General features: G+C 45.2%; 1 non-coding gene across 1 annotated transcript; it reads left to right on the top strand.

Annotated features, from left to right (window-relative positions):
• Positions 1-4600: 4600 nt before the first annotated feature.
• On the top strand, positions 4601-4672 carry Trnak-uuu (transfer RNA lysine (anticodon UUU)). Its single transcript has one exon. It is a non-coding gene; the product is annotated as a tRNA-Lys (tRNA).
• Positions 4673-5711: the final 1039 nt, after the last annotated feature.

Raw genomic sequence — 5711 nt, 5'->3', positions numbered from 1 at the left:
GGGATGCGGCAAAGCCGGCGACTATGCCTATCGTTCCTCGTCAGAAGCGGGCCGACGTCGAATTATCTGCGGAGTGCTAGTCGCACCACGAACGTGCGTCTTCGTGGCTTCAGAGGCGGTGGTGGGGCATATGCAGCCACAGTCTACCCTGCGGTGACATTCGCTTCCACGGCCCTGAACGGCTACGTTTCTTCCGGGACCTACCTGGGGTCCTTCAGAAGCTATGGCTACTACGTGTGCTGCTACCAAGGAACTACGTGAGGACGCGCGGTGCCAATGCAGTCCACATGACGACCGAGCGGAGCAGCGCCGGCATCAACACGAGAGACGACTGCTACCACGAAACCGCGGCCACGCAAAAGTGCGCCACGTTAGCGACGACTTCCGCGGTAGGCCCGTACATTAGTGGCAAATGCCATTCGACATAACTAGAGAGTAGTTGCAGAGATTTGGCTTAGGGCAGGGCTCTTGGTTACTCATCAGTGTATTTGAACGAATGGTGTTTGAAACTTTACTGCAGAGACTTTTGGGGAAGCGGTTGAATTTTATTTCGCGATATTTATTTAAGGGTTTTATGGTTTATTGGTTGTATGTAATTGATTGCTAGAGTGGTTTCCTTCATGTTTTGTTTGCGAAGGTGCAATTCATGTGCGTTTTGTTAAACACGTCAATGGCTTTGCTGCGTCCATCTCTCTCAGTTAATCGAGCCACATCACTATCACGGCGCAAAAACAAATGGCTTGCCTGCCAGGATTGATTTATCTATTTACAGCATACTCCCATCAGGCCCATTCACGTGTCTTTCCAGCACTTAGAATGAATAAGGAAAGTGGTTAACGTTGGTGCAAACGCGAGGTTTGAACAAGGAGCAGTTTTTCAAATTGTTGAACTCCAGCAAAGCAAAAAGGTTAAGGGGAGGAAAGCAGGATCGAGGTGGAGACAATATCATTTGAAAGGGATCAAACATAGTAGAAAACTAGAATGATTGAGTTTGAACGAGAATAAGCAGAATTAGGGCGGCGTCTTGAAAAAAGGGCACGCAGACAGAGCGGTGAAGGCGCTGCATGTGAGACAGAAGGCACGCGGACCACTGATCGCGATGAGACAAATGAGATAGAAAGAATTCAGGTCGCAGAAAACGACAAGGTTGCATGTTGTAAGGAATACTAACAAAATGATTGTTTACTTAGACAACCTGATGAGTAGAAAGACGCGTTTGATGGTGTATCGGTTGTTTTAATTAATTGCTTGTGTTCTATGCTTGCTTTTTATATGTTTGCACTCAATTAGTGTTTTCTTAAAGCTATGAACAGCTTTGCTGCGTCCGTCTCTCTGAGCTGGTCAACACACGTCAGAATTACGCGACAACAGCCACCCTGGTAACAACACAGAAGCCAACGTACGAATTTCTGTACGAAAGACGGTAGACTACAATGCTCGAAGCCTTTCAGCTGCACAAAGAAGACGGCACCCTTAGCACCAACATCTAAGCATAGCTACAGCTTTCAGAAGTGGTCCGCCAGGTTTGTAGAAACTGTATAGCGCTCCAGAGGCTGGTGGATGCCAGACGCTGCAACCACTGGCACAGAGATTCCGAGTATCACCCTGGTAATCTTTATGGGTTTGGACTCCCATCCGACGATGCGGACACAGTGCGACACTTCCATGACGGTATTTCGGGACCTAATGAATTCAGCGACGTGTGGGACAACTTGTCTACGAAGTTTCCCGACGGTGACTCCGGCGCATCTCGACAAGGCACACTTGCGAAAGTCGCGCACATACTTTTCTTCAAGTTTAGCTACGCTAATGACAGAATTTTTATCTATAGACTACCCTTTTTTGCATCGGTCAATGCAAACTTAGAGGGGAGATAATGACGCTAAGCTATACCCTCAGGTTTGTTTATTTGCGTGTTTTTTGCCACCGCCTGACAGCACCTGGCCGTCTCGATTGATTGATTGTGGTGTTTAACGCGCCGACGCAACGCAGGCGATGAGGCGCGCCGTAGTGGAGGGCTCCGGATTAATTTTGACCAGCTGGGGATCTTTAACGTGCGCCAAAATCTCGAACACACGGGCGTTTTTGCTTTTCGCCTCCATCAGAAAAGCGGCCGCCGCGGCCGGGAAACGAACCGGCGACCTCGTGCTCAGCAGCGCAACGCCTTAGCCACTGAGCCACCGCGGCGGGTCACCTGGCCGTCTCATCTTGGATAATAATGAATCACAAATTTTCATGCCCTTTGCTATGCTTCGAAGGCCATCTGGTTTGACAGAAAAAGTCTATCGCCTGTCGTCACCTGAATGAAAGTTTATAATTTGATCACTAAAGTCCTCGATGTGGTTCGATAGTTTTGGAAGAGTTATATCCTAAGGCTAAATGCTATCAAGGCAAACACCATGGCATTCAATTTGCCGACGGGAGTCGGTGACTGTATAATCGTCGACTGCTTCTAGGTTGCTTGCATTTTCTTTTAGTTCTAGCGGAGCGTCAGTTCGCCAGTAAGGCGCACAGGATGCGCTACTCTAAAGCTAGGGTGTTCTGCAGGGATTTGCTTTGGGGAGAATGTTGTTTGATCTATATTTAACGCTATTGTTTAGGAACGGTCATGCACAAAGACGAACCTTCGCTCAAATGAATTTTGTTCTTTGAGTAATCCTGCATAGTTGCCGGCTACATAATACATACATTGAGAGACGATGGCAAGAAACGGGGTTTATTGAAGTGTTCTAGCAGGAAAAACCCCAAAAACACGATGATGATGATCATGGTCATAGATGAAGAAGAGGCACTGCCGCATGGGCTGGTGCGTATGAGGATATACAGATGAATTGAAGGAGCGGGTATGGTCCTATGGAATTCTCCGTCGCCGGGTGAGGGGTAAAGAAAGAATTTTCACATTAGGTAGTATGAATATACTATATATATAAATATATATATATATATATATATATTTACATGAGAGGGTAGACACACGTATCAAAACAATGATTAAACTAACATTTCGACCGGGGTCCGGTCTTCGTCAGAGCAGACTTCAGTAATTGAGCGCGCTGAATATATAGGTACGAAATGATAAAGGCTGACGAATACTCTTGCCACTTTGCAGATACAAATCAACACACACAAAAAATAATAATAAAATAAGAAGAACACACGCGGTGTTGGCACACGTGTGAAATACATGAAGTTTTCAAAAACTGAACTTGTACGGAAAATCCGATCCGATCCGATATTTCGTACAACTTCTGTATTTGAAAACTTCATGTAATTCACACGTGTGCAAACACCTTGTGTGCTCTTCTTATTTTCATATTATGTTTTGTGTGTGTTGATTTGTATCTGCAAAGTGGCAAGACTATTTGTCAGCCTTTATCATTTTGCGCCTATATATTCAGCTCGCTCAATTACCGAAGTTTACTCTGACGAAGACCGTACACCAGTTGAAACGTTAGTTCAATCATCGTTTGCATGGTGTGACCACCCTCTCATGTATTTTTGAAAGCAAATTTCGGAACCTATTTATTGCTCTCTCTCTCTCTCTCTCTCTCTCTCTCTCTCTATATATATATATATATATATATATATATAGAGAGAGAGAGAGAGAGAAAGAGAGAGAGAGAAAGAAATGCCGGCAGTCTACAGCGCCAAACAAGGCATAGGGGAACGGTTAGACTATTTTTTACCGTTAGTGACGTTACAATATTTTTTTTAATTACCTACGTGAGAAAGAAAGAAAAACACGCGCCTAGAGTGGGAACCAAACCCTAACATCACTAACGGTAAAAAATAGTCTAATCATTCCCCCATGCCTTCTTTGGCGTTGTAGACTGCCGGCATTTCTTTCTATATTTTCTAACGAGCCCCTCATTTCCAAACCCTATTATTGTGCTAAAGCTTAGTGAGGGCCTCGGTTCTGGCGCTTTGATGCCAAGGTAGCATAAGAGAATTTCCCGCCAGTTACCCGCTTATGACAGGCTGTAGACGTTCGCGTCACGCCCCGCTGGTGGAAAAGAAGGTCCCCTTCTCCCCGTGTAGTCTGAGTGGCGCTGGCTACCACCCTCAGGCGTCAGATACAGTTGTTCGGAATACAAATACCTCAGAAAGTGAAGGAAAACACAGTCACCCAGATGCCGAATTGGTAAGGCATTCGAGATTTAATCGAAAGTCGTGGGTTCGGTCCCCACTCTGGGCGCGTGTTTTTCTTTCTTTCTTTCTCAAGTAGTTAATTAAAAAAATAATGTAACGTCACTAACGGTAAAAAATAGTCTAACCTTTCCCCTATGCCTTCTTTGGCGTTGTAGACTGCCGGCATTTCTTTCTATTTCTCCTAACGAGCCCCTCATTTCCAGACCCTACTATCGTGCGAAAGCTTAGTGAGTGCCTCGGTTCTTGCAGCTTTGATGCCAAGGTAGCATAAGAGGGTTTCTCGCCAGTTACCCGCTTAGGACAGGCTGCAGACGCTTGCGTCACGCCCCGGGGGTTAAAAAGTAGGTACCCTTCTTCCCGTGTAGTCTGAGTGGCGCTGGCTACCACCCTCAAGCGTGAGATACAGTTATTCGGAATTTAAATACCCCTGAAAGTGAAGGAGAACACAGTCACCCAGATAGCCGAATTGGTAAGGCATTCGAGATTTAATCGAAAGGCGTGGGTTCGGTCCCCACTCTGGGCGTGTGTTTTTCTTTCCTTCTTTCTCATGGTGTTAATTAAAAAAAATAATGTAACACCACTAATGGTAAAAAATAGTCTAACCATTCCCCTATGCCTTATTTGGCGTTCTAGACTGCCGGCATTTCTTTCTATATTTCCTAACGAGCCTCTCATTTCCAAACTATATATATGAGAGAGAGAGAAAGAGAGAGATATGGGTAGGTAGTCAAGAAAGCCGAGGAAAGCAAAGGGGGAGAATGTGGTTGGTGATTGATTATTGTTGAAACAGATTCTTGAAGAAAAAAAGTTGATAAAAACATGCCCGACAGGTGGTATGCGAAACCAGAACCTTCAATATACGTGTCTGATTTAATGACCACTACGCTGCAGGCGCGGCTGTGGTCACCTCCACTGTTTAGGCTGTTTACGTTAAAGCAATTGTTTCCTATCGAACAGCATTGAACCCTCTTAAGCTACCTATGGCACCAGGACTGCCAGAACAGGCACCCTCGCATGCGTATAGCAAATCGGAAAGGGAAATGAGGGCCTTATTGACTTAACACACAAAAGGGTAGGCAGTCAAGAAAGCTAAGGAAACCGAAGGAGAGAATGTTGTTGGTCAGTTAATATAAAAAACGAGATGGAGACGGCCTAAAGTAACAAAGAAAGTTGAGAAAATCATGCTCGCCAGGTCTGATCCGAATACACGACCTCCAGAATACGCATCTGTTGCGATGACCACTTCGCTAGTGCGAGGGGCTGCACTACCCTCTACTTTCTAGCGTATTGGTGGTAATTTGATTGTTTCCTGTACTGTGGTGGTAGCCAGGGCCACTCGGACTACCCACGGTGAAGAAACCTTCAATTAATCTCCATATTAACCTCTTCTTACAAACGTACACAAACACGCACACACACAAACACATATATATATATATATATGTTTATATAAAGGAGGTTTCATTATCAACGTCACTGGCGTAATTGGGGCACAGTCATTTAGGTCAAGACAATTTTCCCACTGTGGATATACGGTATGGTACGCACGCAACGAGAAGCCA

Source organism: Haemaphysalis longicornis, unplaced genomic scaffold, assembly GCF_048455015.1.
Source record: "Haemaphysalis longicornis isolate Haplotype H1 unplaced genomic scaffold, Haemaphysalis longicornis Haplotype H1 scaffold_5, whole genome shotgun sequence".
Lineage (NCBI taxonomy): Eukaryota > Metazoa > Arthropoda > Arachnida > Ixodida > Ixodidae > Haemaphysalis > Haemaphysalis longicornis.
Note: the sequence above shows the minus strand (reverse complement) of the source record. Positions and strands in the feature narration are given on the sequence as shown.